This window comes from Eucyclogobius newberryi, unplaced genomic scaffold (genome assembly GCF_026437365.1).
Source record: "Eucyclogobius newberryi isolate DKJ021-1_F unplaced genomic scaffold, fEucNew1.0.hap1 SCAF_16, whole genome shotgun sequence".
Taxonomy (NCBI): Eukaryota; Metazoa; Chordata; class Actinopteri; order Gobiiformes; family Gobiidae; genus Eucyclogobius; species Eucyclogobius newberryi.
In genome coordinates this window covers 2,437,367-2,460,183 of record NW_027315790.1, presented here as the reverse complement: position 1 = coordinate 2,460,183, position 22,817 = coordinate 2,437,367, and positions in this window count along the sequence as shown.

The following is a 22,817-nucleotide window of genomic DNA, read 5'->3' as shown; positions in this document are numbered from 1 at the left end:
GTCTCTGAGCAGTATGTTCATCTGGGCTGTTAGGGCCTCGTGAGTTTTTTAAGCCAGTATGTATCATGTCGGGGCCCGGTGCATGTATCATGTCAGGGGCCCGGTGCATGTATCATGTCGGGGCCCGGTGCATGTATCATGTCAGGGGCCCGGTGCATGTATCATGTCAGGGGCCCGGTGCATGTATCATGTCAGGGGCCCGGTGCTGTCCAGTTTTTCATGCCTGTTTTTCCTGTGTGTCTGCCACAGAGATGGCAACTGGATTCTGCTGTGGTTCAGCCACTGTGCATCTTGGTTATGGGATTCTTCCCTCTCCCATATGCCTATGTATGTATATATATATATATATATATATATATATATATATATATATATATATATATATATATATATATATATATTGAATATTGTAATTGTTATATAAAGACCTGACATTTAGCACAGCAAGTTCCACTTTGGTTGGTACATTAATTAAATTTCTCTGATTTACATTTTCACGGATGGAGTGTTTATATCTGTGATTTCTCATAGTTATAATTGGCATAATAGAGAAAACCAAATAGTCTGAAGAAGACGAGGTTGTGAGCGGCGTGAAGAAAGTAAACAGTGACTCACGTACGGGAAGTAAGGCAAGTTTATTTGTAGAGCACATTTCATACACAAGACAATTCAAAGTGCTTCACACAGCAGGAAAAATGCATTAAAATTATAAAGAAATGACAGACCACACACATAGCATTCCAGACACTCTTTCCCATATTTATTTGACGTTGCAGCATGACAGGCGTCTCCGGGATGTGACAGGCGTCTCCGGGATGTGACAGGCGCCTCCGGGATGTGACAGGCGCCTCCGGGATGGACACATCACTTTTAGATTGATTCTTTCCCATATCAGCGCACTATCTGCCTCTGCACACGTCTGTGCTGAGCGTATGTTTCTTTTACCACGACTCTCTCGTCGACGCCTTCACCTGTGTGTCTTTAACGATGGACCCAGTCTCGTCTGCCCCGCCCTAGATTCAGCTTTCACTAAACTAATTGTCCCAGACAAAACTCGACCAAAGCTTTTAGTGTTAAAACTGGCTCTTGGTCAGTGCCAGGCTCTTCCTGGTCTTTACAATGGTCTTAGTGCCGACTGACCATCTAACCAGCAAGTGTCCTAACCCACTCCCCAGGCTCCTGCTCTGCTGCTGCACTTGGACACCGGCACAATGGGCTCTTGTGTCCAGCAGAAGTATTTACATGTTCAAATTTAAACGTGTTTAAATAGTAATACATTTAAAGGTGCTGTTTTTAGGATAAAATGTAAAGGTGCAGGGTACTACCTCAAAATGGTCCCAAACCTGCATTTTAGTGTTTAAAATGTCAAAAAATAGGTCACAGAATAGTCGGTCTGCCAGTTAACAATTAAATCACAAAACAGTTTAAGAAATAAAAGAGAAGAGTGCAAAGAAAAATCCTCTCAGTCATTAACACAGCTAAACAAAACTGTTTTTGTCTTAGATTTGAACATTGTCAGAGATGAACCTGTCTCACATCTTCAGGAAGAATGTTCCTGACTCTGGCACCAGCAGGAGGCCGCTCCATGTTTAGTCCTGACTCTGGCACCAGCAGGAGGCCGCTCCATGTTTAGTCCTGACTCTGGCACCAGCAGGAGGCCGCTCCATGTTTAGTCCTGACTCTAGCACCAGCAGGAGGCCGCTCCATGTTTAGTCCTGACTCTGGCACCAGCAGGAGGCCGCTCCATGTTTAGTCCTGACTCTGGCACCAGCAGGAGGCCGCTCCATGTTTAGTCCTGACTCTGGCACCAGCAGGAGGCCGCTCCATGTTTAGTCCTGACTCTGGCACCAGCAGGAGGCCGCTCCATGTTTAGTCCTGACTCTGGCACCAGCAGGAGGCCGCTCCATGTTTAGTCCTGACTCTGGCACCAGCAGGAGGCCGCTCCATGTTTAGTCCTGACTCTGGCACCAGCAGGAGGCTGCTCCATGTTTAGTCCTGACTCTGGCACCAGCAGGAGGCCGGTCCATGTTTAGTCCTGACTCTGGCACCAGCAGGAGGCCGGTCCATGTTTAGTCCTGACTCTGGCACCAGCAGGAGGCCGCTCCATGTTTAGTCCTGACTCTGGGCACCAGCAGGAGGCCGGTCCCTGAGGTCCTCAGAGTCCGAGATGGTTCATATGGCACTAACATATCCAAGATGTACTTTGGTGCTAGGCCATGGAGAGACTTGTCCACAAGCAGAGCTGCTTTAAAGTCTCTTCTCTGAGCCACAGGGGGCAGTGCAGAGACCTGAGAACAGGACTAATGTGATGGTACTTCCTGGTTCTAGTCAGGACCCGAGCAGCAGCGTTCTGGATGTACTGCAGCTGTTTTACAGCTCGTTTGGAGAGACCAGTGAGCGGCTGTTACAGTCTAATCTACTGGAGACAAACACATGGATAAGTCTCTCTAAATCTGGTTTTGACACTATATTTTTGATTTTAGCAATGTTTTTTAGATGGTAAAAAGCTGCTGATGTTATTGATTTGATGTGTTAAAGTTCAAGTCTGAGTCCATTATTACCCCCAGATTTATCACTTGGTTTGTAGGTTTTAGAGCGAGACTCTGGAGGTGACGCTGACACTTTCTCTTTGTTTCTGTGACAAAGACGACGATTTGAGTTCAGCTGGAGAAAGTTGTTTTGCTCCACACACTGACTCTGGCACCAGCAGGAGGCCCTCTGGCACCAGCAGGAGGCCGGTCCACACACTGATCTGTTGGATGCAGTGACAGAGTGAATGGTCCATATTCACCTGTGACAGTGAAACATAGATCTGACTCGTCTGCATCATTGTGACAGATTTTCACTGTGTGTCATGTGACCTAACAGCAGCATGTAGAGGTGGAACAGAAGGGGTCCCAGGACTGACCCTTGGGGCACTCCACAGGCATGTGGTCTGAGACACAGCTACCAATTTCGACAAAGTACTTCCTGTCTTCCAGATAGGACCTTAACCAGTTTAGGGCAGTGCCAGTGATGCCCACCCTGTCCTCTAGTCTCTGTAAGAGGATCCCACCCTGTCCTCTAGTCTCTGTAAAAGGGTCCCATGATGGACTGTGTCAAAAGCAGCATCTCAGTCACCATGACAACAGCAGTCTCAGTCACCATGACAACAGCAGTCTCAGTGTGATGAGGTCTAAAACCTGACTGAAAAACATCAAATGAGTCGTTTATTAAGAGGAAATCTGTGACTGTTGTAAACAACCTTTTCAAGGACTTTGCCCTAAAATGTCAGATAAGAGATGAACCGGTCATGACTCAGGATTGCAGCATCAGGACTGCTCTTCTTTAGGAGAGGCTTTATGACCCCTGACCTCTCCCCCTGACCCCTGCTCTTATTTAGGAGAGGCTTTATGACCCCTGACCCCTGACCTCTCCCCCTGACCCCTGCTTTATGACCACAGTTTTCAAAGACATTGGGAATGTTCCAGATTGAAGCAACATGTTAACTATGTGAGTGAGTGATGGTAACAAACTGTTCAGCACAGACTTTAGAAATCTGGAGGCTCACACATGGAGCAGCTGTAGATGAACTCAGACTGGTGATGATCTCATGGACAGTTTTGTCAGTTACAGGTGCAAAGTGAGTTAGCTCTAAGTGTCTTGGTGGTTTAGGGTAATTTTTTGCATTGTCGGATTTATAGCATTTTTAATGCCCTGAACTTTGTCATTAAAGAATAATGCAAACTCATTACACTTGATGTGAAAATGAGTTCTAACGGCAGCTGAGCTGGAGGGTTTGTTCATCTGTTACTGTGGCAACAGGACACGCCCCTTGTTACTGCAGCTTCCAATTATTTCAGAAAAATATCTTTCCCTAGTTCTACATAAAATGAGGTTGTACATGTTCAGCTTCTCTTTGTAAATATCTTTTTGAACCTGGAGCTTTGACTTGCTCCATTTCCGTTGGGCCGGTGACACTCCCTTTTCTGTGCCCTGAGCCAATCATCATGTCTCCATGGCAACTTCTGCTTTCAGAGTTCAACAAATAATTTCCATTAGAACATGAGACATTTTCAAAGTTTATCATTTCCATAAACAGTGCACCTGTGCCATCATTTATACGTCTCCTCTGAACAGCTGCAGGACCAGTCGGTGGTTTGGGAGAAACAGACAGGTCAAAGAAGACACAGAAATGATCAGACAGAGCAACATCGATCACATTAACATTTGAAATATTTACCCCCTTTGTAATTATGAGATCTAGAGTGTGCCCTCTGCTGTGGGTGGGGCCTCTCTGCTGTGGGTGGGGCCACTCTGCTGTGGGTGTGGCCTCTCTGCTGTGGGTGGGGCCACTCTGCTGTGGGTGGGGCCTCTCACATACTGAGTGAGACTGAAGGTTTCAAGGACAGCATCAAGCTCTTTAGCGTTTCTGTCACAAATATTATCAACATGCACATTGAAATCACCTGTAATGACCAAACCATCAAAGTCTGTGCATACGACTGAAACATCTCAGTAAAATCATCAATAAAACTTTGGCAGTGCTGGAGAGGCTTGTATAAAACAATGAAGAGAATGGATGGAGACTGTTTTAGGTCCATTTTAAAGGATACATACTCAAATGATGAAAACACCCCAAAAGACAACCTGCGAGTCATTATTTCATCCCTAAAGACAGCACAGACTCCACCCCCTTTTTTGTTTTCTCGTGTTTCAGATTCAAACTTAAAGTTAGGTGGAGCAGATTCTATCAGAACTACATTTCCTGTGTTTTTGTCAAGCCATGTTTCAGTTAAAAACATAAAATCAAGATTATAAGAAGAAATAAAATTATTAATTAAGAGTGATTTGTTACATAAGGATCTGACATTTAGCACAGCAAGTTTCAGACTAGTTTCAGTGGGACTGGGCTTTATCTTTTCACAGGGAATGTGAATCACATTTCTCAGATTGGGCCTGACTCGCATTTTGTTTTCCCATCTGTGTGATGTGACTACAGAAATAGCACTAGGCGGGGCTATTATGACACAGAGTCCTGGTTTGGTTTGATTTCTAATATGAAAATAAGTCCCGGCAACGCTGAGACCCAGTGCATCCTCTCTATGGGAGATACCAGGTGAAAGGCGAGGGGGGGATGGGTGGTGGGGCTTTTGTTGGTGTAGCAGGAGTCGGCTTGTGCGGAGAAGAGTTGTTAAGTATTGACATAACTCTTGATCTTGCTATATGGGGCGTGAGTGGATCCATCTTAAGGCCTGATTTGATCAGACTTTCAAGATGGCTGGGAAGGCCCCTGGGTGAGAGTGGAGATGAGAAGGAGAATGATGAATCTTTAGTGGGAGTAGATGTTGTAGGGGGAACCCAGGGCTGTGGGAACTCTGATGCTGAGGCAATGGCAACACAAAGTTGATTTTACTTCTGGAAAGATGATGTGAGATAAGACTGAGATTGAGCATCAAAAGTTGCAGTTTAAAGTAAAAGAGGTAAAATTTCATGGGCACATTCTGTCAGGAGAGGCCCTACGGCCAGACCCTGAGGAAATAAGAGCGGTTCAGGACATGCCCCACCCACTGATGCTAAAGCAGTCCAAAGATTCATAGGGTTTGTGACCTTCCTTGCCAAGTTCTGCTACGCCTTTCAGAAGTGAGTGAGCCTCTGTGTCGGCCTCTGGACAAGGATGTGATGTTTCACTGGCCTAAACATGAAGCAGCAGTGCTGGAGATCAAAAGACTTGTCACTGCTGCACCAGTTTTGAAATACTACAATGTAACAAAACCAGTCACAATTCAAAGTGACACAAGCCAGAAGGGACGAGGACGCTGTCTCCTACAAGACGGACAGCCAGTTGGATTTGCATCTCGTGCACTAACACAGACTGAGCAGAATTATGCACAAATAGAGGAGTGCTTGAGCATTGTATTTGCATGTCAGCGCTTTCATTATCATCTCTATGGCAGGGATGAGATAACAGCACAAGCCGCTCATCTCAATCTTCAACAAGTCACTTTTGAGTGCATCGAAACGCCTGCAGAGTTTCTCACTTTGCAAAAGTACAATCTCAAGGTAACATAAAAACCCGGGTCAGACATGCACATTAGTGACACTCTTAGCAGAGCCACAGTTGAGTCAAAGACAGTTGGGGACACATACAACCACCACTGTGCCTCCTGCAGAGGGCGCAAGAGAACATTGAAAACATTAACCAGTCTGATTATGTGAATATGACAAGCCAGCGCCTAGAACAGATCAGGAAACACAAAGCGTAAAATGTTTTTGTTCCCTGTTCTACATTTTTTGTTGTTGTATATATTGAAAAAAAATGTAAGTGCGGTTTTCAATTATTTAAATTCTGAAAAATGATAACTGGTACGCAAAAGCATGTTAAGGGCAAATAAAAATACAAATAATGTACAATAAGTTTTCTATAAATAATTCGGCAATTAATCTGTAAAATAGGATGAAATATTCATATAAATTCATATTCTGCAAAAGAAACTTCAGGTACATTTCACTAAAAAGGGAAAAATAAAACCTTGTGTTTAAATGTGTTCTTTTGTGGTAATTAAAGAGTATTTTTAGACCACTGAAAACCAATCTTAACCATACTGTCAACTGCACATGTCCTAAGTGCTAATAATGTTGACCCTTTGTGACCTCTGACACCAGGCCTGAAGGGCCTTCTTGTGGGTCCCCAGGGGCCCACGTGTTCTGACATTCAGACTAATGTCTCCTTCTCTGTGCGCTATTTTCAACCCACGTTTTAAACAAGCACTTCCAGAATACCCCAATTCCAAACAAATAGGGCAGTTAGGTCTGCGGTGACCAGAGAAGGACGGCCCATGGGTCAGAAGGTCCAGGACTTTCTAATAAAAGCACCTCGGGGATGTGAGGGGCTGACAGGGTAATGATGTCCACAGACATAGAGCGTTTGTCCAGGCTGTGGGTCTGCTGTCTCTCATCTCCTTAAAAAGGAGAATCTTCATGTAACATCTACTTTGTCTAGTGTTCTGCCACTTATGTCTCATTAAAGACGACATATTAGGGTTTTGTCTGCTCTATAATCTATAATACCTGGGTTACCAGGTAGGTATTTGTTTCTTTAGATTTAAAAACATAAAACAAGAAACACATTTTCTAATTAAATCTTTTGTTGTTTCCATTTTGCTCATGTTCATTACATGAAATCAAATCAAATCAAATCAATTTATTTTTGTCCAAAATCACAACAACAGTTGCCTCTGAGGGCCACAGGGAGAAATGAATCAACGAGGGAGGCGAGGGACGATGTCCCAGGGTCCTCTGTCCTTAGACTCTCCTTCTCGGCCAGGAAAAACTACAAAAAAAACCTCTTTGGGAAAAAAGCGTAGAAACCTGGAGGAGTTCCAGTGAAGGAGAGATCCCACTCTCACAGACGGACAGACGGACACGAGGAGACTGGAGCTGGACCCACCAGCTCCAGATATCTGAAATCAATCGGGTGGTGTTAAAAACTCGAGGGCTTCTTGAGCTTTTATAGCCCTTGTGTTGTCTTTGGGTTTGGATGACCCACAGGCGTCTGTAGTAGAACATCTCTGCCCTAACATTTAAAAAGGAAACTCTTTGTGGACTTCAGCTCTGCATTCAACACCTTCCTTTTCTCCCTGTGACAAACTGCTGCACCTCCAGCCACGACTCCATAAAACTGATCAAGTCTGCGGACGACGACACCCTCATCACCATGACGACACCACCCTCGTCACCATGACCACACCACCCTCATCACCATGACGACACCACCCTCATCACCATGACGACACCACCCTCATCACCATGACGACACCACCCTCATCACCATGACGACACCACCCTCGTCACCATGACCACACCACCCTCATCACCATGACGACACCACCCTCATCACCATGACGACACCACCCTCATCACCATGACGACACCACCCTCATCACCATGACGACACAACACTCATCACCATGACGACACCACCCTCATCACCATGACGACACCACCCTCATCACCATGACGACACCACCCTCGTCACCATGACGACACCACCCTCGTCACCATGATGACACCACCCTCATCACCATGACGACACCACCCTCATCACCATGACGACTCCACCCTCATCACCATGACGACTCCTCATCACCATGACGACTCCACCCTCGTCACCATGACGACTCCACCCTCGTCACCATGACGACACCACCCTCGTCACCATGACGACACCACCCTCGTCACCATGACGACACCACCCTCGTCACCATGACGACTCCACCCTCGTCACCATGACGACTCCACCCTCGTCACCAGGACGACTCCACCCTCGTCACCATGACGACACCACCCTCGTCACCATGACGACACCACCCTCGTCACCATGATGACACCACCCTCGTCACCATGACGACACCACCATCATCACCATGATGACACCACCCTCGTCACCATGACGACACCACCCTCGTCACCATGACGACTCCACCCTCGTCACCATGACGACTCCACCCTCGTCACCATGACGACACCACCCTCGTCACCATGACGACACCACCCTCGTCACCATGACGACACCACCCTCGTCACCATGACGACTCCACCCTCGTCACCATGACGACACCACCCTCGTCACCATGACGACACCACCCTCGTCACCATGACGACACCACCCTCGTCACCATGACGACACCACCCTCGTCACCATGACGACACCACCCTCGTCACCATGACGACTCCACCCTCGTCACCATGACGACACCACCCTCGTCACCATGACGACTCCACCCTCGTCACCATGACGACACCACCCTCGTCACCATGACGACACCACCCTCGTCACCATGACGACACCACCGACTCCACCCTCATCACCATGACGACACCACCCTCGTCACCATGACGACTCCACCCTCGTCACCAGGACAACTCCACCCTCATCACCATAACGACACCACCCTCATCACCATGACGACACCACCATCATCACCATGATGACACCACCCTCATCACCATGACGACTCCACCCTCATCACCATGACGACTCCACCCTCATCACCATGACGACACCACCCTCATCACCATGACGACACCACCCTCATCACCATGATGACTCCACCCTCATCACCATGATGACACCACCCTCATCACCATGACGACTCCACCCTCATCACCATGACGACACCACCCTCATCACCATGACGACACCACCCTCATCACCATGATGACACCACCCTCATCACCATGACGACACCACCCTCACATGACGACTCCACCCTCATCACCATGACGACACCACCCTCATCACCATGATGACACCACCCTCATCACCATGACGACTCCACCCTCATCACCATGACGACTCCACCCTCATCACCATGACGACACCACCCTCATCACCATGACGACTCCACCCTCATCACCATGACGACTCCACCCTCATCACTATGACGACACCACCCTCATCACCATGACGACTCCACCCTCATCACCATGACGACTCCACCCTCATCACCATGACGACAACACCCTCATCACCATGACGACACCACCCTCATCACCATGACGACTCCACCCTCATCACCATGACGACTCCTCATCACCATGACGACTCCACCCTCATCACCATGACGACTCCACCCTCATCACCATGACGACTCCACCCTCATCACCATGACGACACCACCCTCATCACCATGACGACTCCACCCTCATCACCATGACGACTCCACCCTCATCACCATGACGACACCACCCTCATCACCATGACGACTCCACCGACTCCACCCTCATCACCATGACGACACCACCCTCGTCACCATGACGACTCCACCCTCGTCACCAGGACAACTCCACCCTCATCACCATGACGACACCACCCTCATCACCATGACGACACCACCATCATCACCATGATGACACCACCCTCATCACCATGACGACTCCACCCTCATCACCATGACGACTCCACCCTCATCACCATGACGACACCACCCTCATCACCATGACGACACCACCCTCATCACCATGACGACTCCACCATCATCACCATGACGACTCCACCCTCATCACCATGACGACTCCACCCTCATCACCATGACGACACCACCCTCATCACCATGACGACTCCACCCTCATCACCATGACGACACCACCCTCATCACCATGACGACACCACACCACCCTCGTCACCATGACGACTCCACCCTCGTCACCATGACGACTCCACCCTCATCACCATGACGACACCACCCTCATCACCATGACGACACCACCCTCATCACCATGACGACTCCACCCTCATCACCATGACGACTCCACCCTCATCACCATGACGACACCACCCTCATCACCATGACGACTCCACCCTCATCACCATGACGACTCCACCCTCATCACCATGATGACACCACCCTCATCACCATGACGACACCACCCTCATCACCATGACGACACCACCCTCATCACCATGACGACTCCACCCTCATCACCATGACGACTCCACCCTCATCACCATGACGACACCACCCTCATCACCATGACGACTCCACCCTCATCACCATGACGACACCACCCTCATCACCATGACGACTCCACCCTCATCACCATGACGACACCACCCTCATCACCATGATGACACCACCCTCATCACCATGACGACACCACCCTCATCACCATGATGACACCACCCTCATCACCATGACGACTCCACCCTCATCACCATGACGACTCCACCCTCATCACCATGACGACACCACCCTCATCACCATGACGACTCCACCCTCATCACCATGACGACTCCACCCTCATCACCATGACGACTCCACCCTCATCACCATGACGACTCCACCCTCATCACCATGACGACTCCACCCTCATCACCATGACGACTCCACCCTCATCATCATGATGACACCACCCTCATCACCATGACGACTCCACCCTCATCACCATGACGACACCACCCTCATCACCATGACGACTCCACCCTCATCACCATGACGACTCCACCCTCATCACCATGACGACTCCACCCTCATCACCATGACGACACCACCCTCATCACCATGACGACTCCACCCTCATCACCATGACGACTCCACCCTCATCACCATGACGACACCACCCTCATCACCATGACGACACCACCCTCATCACCATGACGACTCCACCCTCATCACCATGACGACTCCTCATCACCATGACGACTCCACCCTCATCACCATGACGACTCCACCCTCATCACCATGACGACTCCACCCTCATCACCATGACGACACCACCCTCATCACCATGACGACTCCACCCTCATCACCATGACGACTCCACCCTCATCACCATGACGACACCACCCTCATCACCATGACGACTCCACCGACTCCACCCTCATCACCATGACGACACCACCCTCGTCACCATGACGACTCCACCCTCGTCACCAGGACAACTCCACCCTCATCACCATGACGACACCACCCTCATCACCATGACGACACCACCATCATCACCATGATGACACCACCCTCATCACCATGACGACTCCACCCTCATCACCATGACGACTCCACCCTCATCACCATGATGACACCACCCTCATCACCATGACGACACCACCCTCATCACCATGACGACACCACCCTCATCACCATGATGACACCACCCTCATCACCATGACGACTCCACCCTCATCACCATGACGACACCACCCTCATCACCATGATGACACCACCCTCATCACCATGACGACTCCACCCTCATCACCATGACGACACCACCCTCATCACCATGACGACTCCACCCTCATCACCATGACGACACCACCCTCATCACCATGACGACTCCACCCTCATCACCATGACGACTCCACCCTCATCACCATGACGACTCCACCCTCATCACCATGACGACACCACCCTCATCACCATGACGACTCCACCCTCATCACCATGACGACACCACCCTCATCACCATGATGACACCACCCTCATCACCATGACGACACCACCCTCATCACCATGACGACACCACCCTCATCACCATGATGACACCACCCTCATCACCATGACGACTCCACCCTCATCACCATGACGACACCACCCTCATCACCATGACGACACCACCCTCATCACCATGATGACACCACCCTCATCACCATGACGACTCCACCCTCATCACCATGACGACTCCACCCTCATCACCATGATGACACCACCCTCATCACCATGACGACTCCACCCTCATCACCATGACGACACCACCCTCATCATCACCACCCTCATCACCATGACGACTCCACCCTCATCACCATGACGACTCCACCCTCATCACCATGACGACTCCACCCTCATCACCATGATGACACCACCCTCATCACCATGACGACTCCACCCTCATCACCATGACGACTCCACCCTCATCACCATGACGACTCCACCCTCATCATCATGATGACACCACCCTCATCACCATGACGACTCCACCCTCATCACCATGACGACACCACCCTCATCACCATGACGACTCCACCCTCATCACCATGACGACTCCACCCTCATCACCATGACGACTCCACCCTCATCACCATGACGACACCACCCTCATCACCATGATGACACCACCCTCATCACCATGACGACCACACCCTCATCACCATGACGACACCACCCTCATCACCATGACGACACCACCCTCATCACCATGACGACACCACCCTCATCATCACCACCCTCATCACCATGACAACACCACTATCATCACCATGACGACACCACCCTCATCACCATGACGACTCCACCCTCATCACCATGACGACACCACCCTCATCATCACCACCCTCATCACCATGACAACACCACCCTCATCACCATGACGACTCCACCCTGATCACCATGACGACACCACCCTCATCACCATGACGACTCCACTCTCATCACCATGACGACACCACCCTCATCACCATGATGACACCACCCTCATCACCATGACGACCACACCCTCATCACCATGACGACACCACCCTCATCACCATGACGACTCCACCCTCATCACCATGACGACACCACCCTCATCACCACCACCCTCATCACCATGACAACACCACTATCATCACCATGACGACACCACCCTCATCACCACCACCCTCATCACCATGACAACACCACTATCATCACCATGACGACACCACCCTCATCACCATGACGACACCACCCTCATCACCATGACGACTCCACCATCATCACCATGACGACTCCACCCTCATCACCATGACGACTCCACCCTCATCACCATGACGACACCACCCTCATCACCATGACGACTCCACCCTCATCACCATGACGACACCACCCTCATCACCATGACGACACCACACCACCCTCGTCACCATGACGACTCCACCCTCGTCACCATGACGACTCCACCCTCATCACCATGACGACACCACCCTCATCACCATGACGACACCACCCTCATCACCATGACGACTCCACCCTCATCACCATGACGACTCCACCCTCATCACCATGACGACACCACCCTCATCACCATGACGACTCCACCCTCATCACCATGACGACTCCACCCTCATCACCATGATGACACCACCCTCATCACCATGACGACACCACCCTCATCACCATGACGACACCACCCTCATCACCATGACGACACCACCCTCATCACCATGACGACACCACCCTCATCACCATGACGACTCCACCCTCATCACCATGACGACTCCACCCTCATCACCATGACGACACCACCCTCATCACCATGACGACTCCACCCTCATCACCATGACGACACCACCCTCATCACCATGACGACTCCACCCTCATCACCATGACGACTCCACCCTCATCACCATGACGACACCACCCTCATCACCATGACGACACCACCCTCATCACCATGACGACTCGACCCTCATCACCATGACGACACCACCCTCATCACCATGATGACACCACCCTCATCACCATGACGACTCCACCCTCATCACCATGACGACACCACCCTCATCACCATGACGACACCACCCTCATCACCATGATGACACCACCCTCATCACCATGACGACTCCACCCTCATCACCATGACGACTCCACCCTCATCACATGATGACACCACCCTCATCACCATGACGACTCCACCCTCATCACCATGACGACACCACCCTCATCACCATGATGACACCACCCTCATCACCATGACGACTCCACCCTCATCACCATGACGACTCCACCCTCATCACCATGACGACACCACCCTCATCACCATGACGACTCCACCCTCATCACCATGACGACTCCACCCTCATCACCATGATGACACCACCCTCATCACCATGACGACACCACCCTCATCACCATGACGACACCACCCTCATCACCATGACGACTCCACCCTCATCACCATGACGACTCCACCCTCATCACCATGACGACACCACCCTCATCACCATGACGACTCCACCCTCATCACCATGACGACACCACCCTCATCACCATGACGACTCCACCCTCATCACCATGACGACTCCACCCTCATCACCATGACGACTCCACCCTCATCACCATGACGACTCCACCCTCATCACCATGACGACACCACCCTCATCACCATGACGACACCACCCTCATCATCACCGCCCTCATCACCATGACAACACCACTATCATCACCATGACGACACCACCCTCATCACCATGACGACTCCACCCTCATCACCATGACGACACCACCCTCATCACCACCACCCTCATCACCATGACAACACCACTATCATCACCATGACGACACCACCCTCATCACCACCACCCTCATCACCATGACAACACCACTATCATCACCATGACGACACCACCCTCATCACCATGACGACACCACCCTCATCACCATGACGACTCCACCATCATCACCATGACGACTCCACCCTCATCACCATGACGACTCCACCCTCGTCACCATGACGACTCCACCCTCGTCACCATGACGACTCCACCCTCATCACCATGACGACTCCACCCTCATCACCATGACGACACCACCCTCATCAACATGACGACTCCACCCTCATCACCATGACGACTCCACCCTCATCACCATGACGACACCACCCTCATCACCATGACGACTCCACCCTCATCACCATGACGACTCCACCCTCATCACCATGATGACACCACCCTCATCACCATGACGACACCACCCTCATCACCATGACGACTCCACCCTCATCACCATGACGACTCCACCCTCATCACCATGACGACACCACCCTCATCACCATGACGACTCCACCCTCATCACCATGACGACACCACCCTCATCACCATGACGACTCCACCCTCATCACCATGACGACTCCACCCTCATCACCATGACGACTCCACCCTCATCACCATGACGACACCACCCTCATCACCATGACGACACCACCCTCATCACCATGACGACTCGACCCTCATCACCATGACGACACCACCCTCATCACCATGATGACACCACCCTCATCACCATGACGACTCCACCCTCATCACCATGACGACACCACCCTCATCACCATGACGACACCACCCTCATCACCATGATGACACCACCCTCATCACCATGACGACTCCACCCTCATCACCATGACGACTCCACCCTCATCACCATGAGGACACCACCCTCATCACCATGACGACTCCACCCTCATCACCATGACGACACCACCCTCATCACCATGACGACTCCACCCTCATCACCATGACGACACCACCCTCATCACCATGACGACTCCACCCTCATCACCATGACGACTCCACCCTCATCACCATGACGACTCCACCCTCATCACCATGACGACTCCACCCTCATCACCATGACGACACCACCCTGATCACCATGACGACACCACCCTCATCATCACCGCCCTCATCACCATGACAACACCACTATCATCACCATGACGACACCACCCTCATCACCATGACGACTCCACCCTCATCACCATGACGACACCACCCTCATCACCACCACCCTCATCACCATGACAACACCACTATCATCACCATGACGACACCACCCTCATCACCACCACCCTCATCACCATGACAACACCACTATCATCACCATGACGACACCACCCTCATCACCATGACGACTCCACCCTCATCACCATGACGACACCACCCTCATCACCATGACGACACCACCCTCATCACCATGATGACACCACCCTCATCACCATGACGACTCCACCCTCATCACCATGACGACTCCACCCTCATCACCATGATGACACCACCCTCATCACCATGACGACTCCACCCTCATCACCATGACGACACCACCCTCATCACCATGACGACTCCACCCTCATCACCATGACGACTCCACCCTCATCACCATGACGACTCCACCCTCATCACCATGATGACACCACCCTCATCACCATGACGACTCCACCCTCATCACCATGACGACTCCACCCTCATCACCATGACGACTCCACCCTCATCATCATGATGACACCACCCTCATCACCATGACGACTCCACCCTCATCACCTAACGACACCACCCTCATCACCATGACGACTCCACCCTCATCACCATGACGACTCCACCCTCATCACCATGACGACTCCACCCTCATCACCATGACGACTCCACTCTCATCACCATGACGACACCACCCTCATCACCATGATGACACCACCCTCATCACCATGACGACCACACCCTCATCACCATGACGACACCACCCTCATCACCATGATGACACCACCCTCATCACCATGACGACTCCATCCTCATCACCATGATGACACCACCCTCATCACCATGACGACTCCATCCTCATCACCATGACGACACCACCCTCATCATCACCACCCTCATCACCATGACAACACCACTATCATCACCATGACGACACCACCCTCATCACCATGACGACTCCACCCTCATCACCATGACGACACCACCCTCATCATCACCACCCTCATCACCATGACAACACCACTATCATCACCATGACGACTCCACCCTCATCACCATGACGACTCCACTCTCATCACCATGACGACTCCACCCTCATCACCATGACGACACCACCCTCATCACCATGACGACTCCACCCTCATCACCATGACGACACCACCCTCATCACCATGACGACACCACCCTCATCACCATGATGACACCACCCTCATCACCATGACGACCACACCCTCATCACCATGACGACACCACCCTCATCACCATGACGACTCCACCCTCATCACCATGACGACACCACCCTCATCACCACCACCCTCATCACCATGACAACACCACTATCATCACCATGACGACACCACCCTCATCACCATGACGACACCACCCTCATCGGGCTCATCTCGGACGGGGATGAGTCCGTCTACAGGAGGTGCAGCTGCTGGTGTCCTGGTGCAGCGGCTGGTGTCCTGGTGCAGCTGCTGGTGTCCTGGTGCAGCGGCTGGTGTCCTGGTGCAGCTGCTGGTGTCCTGGTGCAGCTGCTGGTGTCCTGGTGCAGCTGCTGGTGTCCTGGTGCAGCGGCTGGTGTCCTGGTGCAGCTGCTGGTGTCCTGGTGCAGCTGCTGGTGTCCTGGTGCAGCTGCTGGTGTCCTGGTGCAGCTGCTGGTGTCCTGGTGCAGCGGCTGGTGTCCTGGTGCAGCTGCTGGTGTCCTGGTGCAGCTGCTGGTGTCCTGGTGCAGCGGCTGGTGTCCTGGTGCAGCTGCTGGTGTCCTGGTGCAGCTGCTGGTGTCCTGGTGCAGCTGCTGGTGTCCTGGTGCAGCTGCTGGTGTCCTGGTGCAGCTGCTGGTGTCCTGGTGCAGCGGCTGGTGTCCTGGTGCAGCTGCTGGTGTCCTGGTGCAGCTGCTGGTGTCCTGGTGCAGCTGCTGGTGTCCTGGTGGCGCTGCTGGTGTCCTGGTGCAGCTGCTGGTGTCCTGGTGCAGCTGCTGGTGTCCTGGTGCAGCTGCTGGTGTCCTGGTGCAGCTGCTGGTGTCCTGGTGCAGCTGCTGGTGTCCTGGTGGCGCTGCTGGTGTCCTGGTGCAGCTGCTGGTGTCCTGGTGCAGCTGCTGGTGTCCTGGTGCAGCTGCTGGTGTCCTGGTGCAGCTGCTGGTGTCCTGGTGCAGCTGCTGGTGTCCTGGTGGTGCTGCTGGTGTCCTGGTGCAGCTGCTGGTGTCCTGGTGCAGCTGCTGGTGTCCTGGTGCAGCGGTAACAACCTGGAGTTCAACGCCCAGAAAACAGTGGAGATGATCGTGGACTTCAGGAAAGTCACAGGGGGCCCCCTCACCATCTCAGACCCCCCCATCTCCACTGTGGACTCCCTCCACCTCCTCTGCACCACCATCACCAGGACCTCAAGTGGGAGGAGCCACCATCACCAGGACCTCAAGTGGGAGGAGCCACCATCACCAGGACCTCAAGTGGGAGGAGCCACCATCACCAGGACCTCAAGTGGGAGGAGCCACCATCACCAGGACCTCAAGTGGGAGGAGCCACCATCACCAGGACCTCAAGTGGGAGGAGCCACCATCACCAGGACCTCAAGTGGGAGGAGCCACCATCACCAGGACCTCAAGTGGGAGGAGCCACCATCACCAGGACCTCAAGTGGGAGGAGCCACCATCACCAGGACCTCAAGTGGGAGGAGCCACCATCACCAGGACCTCAAGTGGGAGGAGCCACCATCACCAGGACCTCAAGTGGGAGGAGCCACCATCACCAGGACCTCAAGTGGGAGGAGCCACCATCACCAGGACCTCAAGTGGGAGGAGCCACCATCACCAGGACCTCAAGTGGGAGGAGCCACCATCACCAGGACCTCAAGTGGGAGGAGCCACCATCACCAGGACCTCAAGTGGGAGGAGCCACCATCAGCTCCTCATCAAGAAGTTCCAGCAGAGGATGTACTTCCTGCAGCAGCTGAGGAAAAACAAACTGATGATGGACGTTCTACACGGCCATCACTGAGTCCACCATCACCTCCTCCATCACCTCCTCCATCACCTCCTCCATCACCTCCTCCATCACCTCCTTCATCACCTCCTCCATCACCTCCACCATCACCTCCTCCATCACTTCCTCCATCACCTCCTCCATCACCTCCTCCATCACCTCCACCATCACCTCCTCCATCACCTCCTCCATCACCTCCACCATCACCTCCTCCATCACCTCCTCCATCACCTCCTCCATCACCTCCTCCATCACCTCCTCCATCACCTCCTCCATCACCTCCTTCATCACCTCCTCCATCACCTCCACCATCACCTCCTCCATCACTTCCTCCATCACCTCCTCCATCACCTCCACCATCACCTCCTCAATCACCTCCACCATCACCTCCTCCATCACCTCCTTCATCACCTCCACCATCACCTCCTCCATCACTTCCTCCATCACCTCCACCATCACCTCCTCAATCACCTCCTCCATCACCGTGTGGTACACTGGAGCCACAGCCAGGGACAAACAGAGACTACAGCGCCCTCTGCTGAGAAGGTGACCGGCTGCAGACTTCATCTCTGCAGGACCTGAACGTCTCCAGGACTCTATGCTTTGCACGGCGTAACAAAACATTTAAAACTACATATGGACTTGTCCCCATGTGGGTGCTACTGCTGTGCCTAGAATGTTCCACAGTAATGATTTAAACTTCTTCTAAACTTCTAAACTTCGTCTATCTCCATAGGCAGGTGACGCCACCAGCAAAGATATGGGTCAGTTCTTTACTTTAGAACATTTAATATCATGATTTCATGATATATTTTTCTCACTAGTGATAGTTTAATAATGTCATCTGCGCCTACTGAAAGGTCACACTTCACTGTGATTGGTTGAATCCACCTGTCACTCACTCAGACCTTTGCCGAGGTTGACCAATAAGAGAATTGTGTGGGACAAAATGTCTGTGTTTGAGCCTAACATTGCATTAAATAGAGAATTACTGAATCACAATATGACCAAAACAGCAGATGGTCACAGAGGTGAGATAAGAATACCACGATACCACTGCCACTTTGCACATGTCTGAGACGATGTGATGAACCCTCCACCGTGAATATCAAACAAGGCACCTTCAGGTTTCTATCAAATCAATCAAAACAAAACAAGGTTGCATATTATTCCTGCATAATTCCCCTTGTCATTCCTCCAAATCTGTGCGTTGATGGTACTTTGACACCAGCGCTGGGGGCAAGGACTCTGTCCAGTCCTGTCTGAGGATGTCAATGTTGACACTCTCCAGAGCTCGTCTCAGTCCGCTCTGTGGGTCCAAGACAAGGCCCCACGCTTAAGTCCACTCAGACCCAGGAACACAAGAGGGCAGGGGTCTCGCCGCCGCCCGGGGGATAAACGTACCCAGATGCTCCATCGTGCACACGTGGGGAGAAGGTCTGGGTGGAGTGATCACAGGGGCTACTCTCTGGAGGAAAGCAAAGAGTTGAAATCTTTAAGTCTTTCCTGTTCCGTTCCTGTTCTGCACCTGGACTCACATAAGGCTCTTCTGACAAGGACAGGAGCAGACAGGAGCAGACAGGAGCAGACAGGAGCAGACAGGAGCAGACAGGAGCAGACAGGAGCCGACAGGAGCAGGAGATTCAAAACGCAGCTCCTGATGTGGACAAAGAGGGTTGTGACCACCAACCAAGGCATAAGGAAACCATCAGATAGAATATGCATTTTGTGACTTGCAGCAGTTACATTTCATTCATTAGAAAAACAACTAAAGGTCACAGGTCATCATCAGGTGGAGTCAGTAGCTCAAGTTTATCACCTTCAAAGCCAAAAGTGCATCAAATCACTGGATATTCATCAATATATACAAATACCACCAACAAAAGATCTGATTATCAGTCATTAATATTCTGTCATTGCCATTTTCTTTTAGACATTTTTCCCTCATTTGCCTGACGAAGGCCCAGTTGCTGAAACGTTGCCTCTTCATCTGTAAATACATTTCACTTGTGAGTAAGACCGTGTGCAGGATTCTTTTCCCGAGTACATTTAGCGTCACAAACACCTTTTTCCTACGCACCAGCCACAGAATCTGACGTGCCGAGCACCGTCCGAAGTAGTTTAGTTTATTGTAGAAACTGTTCGATGTTTAACTGCTTTACTTGATACAAAACATGTCTTAGATTAGTTCAGTTGAACTTTTCTCTCTGGCTGGACATTTTCAACAAAGATTGAGGGATGTATTCAGCCCGGAGGGGTTTAGTCTGGACTTTACCACCTCGGGTAATTTGGCCCCAGGTCTTACAAACTTGATACAGATCATTATTTTATACTTGTTTACACAATAATTGTATTATAATAAACTGTCAGCTGACAGCATCTACATTTGTGGAGTGTTTGAAGGCATTTTCATGAAAATGTAAAGTGTTTTAAAAGCTCAAAGGGCCTAATTGATTGCCCTGCTCTAAGCCTGCGATTGCTCCGCTCTAACAGCCATCGTGCTGATTGGTCGGAGCTGATCATGTGATGCACGTCTGTTGTAACGTGGGAAGCGCTCATATTGAGGAAGTAACTCATGTGTCACTGAGGCCATTGAAACGAATGACATCTTACATAATTCCTCTTCCAGTTCTTCTAATTCTTCCAGGGCGGAGCTTGATCGCCGCTGCAGGAGCCTAACAAGGTGCATCATGGGAAATGATCTTGCTGAACCAAACTACAAAACATACGATCTATACCACTGTGAAAACTGACATTCATTTATTTTCTTGGCGTTGTCCCAAGCTTGCTGTCCATGGTTCGGTCCCAGAGGCCACAGATCCCTGTGTCTCCTGCAGGGACAGCCCCTCTGTTGTCTTCTTTGGACATGTGTCCTCTGCTAGCTTGCACACATGATAGATTGTTTCCTCCAGGCAGAGTGTGCGTGTGAGGGAATCAGAAGAAGTTTTATGCCTGGTCTATCATGTGCTTTTGTTTGGAACAGAGAGCGGGGCGTGTCTGCTGGAGGATGTGGTAACACTGATCTGCACTGGTGGAATTTGTCCAACAACTTCTCTGTGTTCACTGCAGAGGAGAGCAGGCAGCTGTGGTGAGCAGGGCGTGAGGGATGCGAGTGGGTACGTCTCACTCACAGCAAAGTAGCACTGTCACGATACTAACATTTTGACACCACTAAGATACTTTAAAAAAGACATTATTATTTCTTCATTTCAGTGATTACTGAGTGTTTTGAGCACCTGGTGAAAGAGTACATTAATAACAGCTTATATCCATGAACATTTGCACATGAGGTGGCTGCTGTCTCATTGGCCTTACACACTGCGCTCCAACACCTTAGCTCCGTCCTAATTCAACAGTTGCATACTTCGAAGGGCCCAGCCGACAGAGGTCGCTCCATCGCTTAGCAACCGAGACTCGCTGCTAATGCTACTACTGCTACACCGCAGTCCAAATGATGATGCAAATTGTGTTTAAATGTCATAAAGGTAATTTTTGTTTGTTTTCCAGTGAAACTCATGGATGGTATTGGGTCTCAGGGCTCTTTGGGTCAGTGAACTCAACCTCTGACACGTGGGCCAGGTCCAGTTCAAGGAAAAACGACTTACGGTCCCTCCACATCAGAATGAGAATCAGAATAATTGTCCATAAACAAAATGTACAGACAAAGGAACTTGTTCTGGTGATTCAGTGCAACACAAACAACAAAACATTGAACAATGAACACTGAACGGCATGATATGTACATAATAAAATATAAAGTATAAAGTTATGTAGTGCGATAGGAAGTGACAGTGCAGTGAGTATAAGGTGCAGTGTTCATGAGTTCAACGACAGAAGGAAAGAAACTGTTCTTGTGGCGAGAGGTTCTGGTCCGA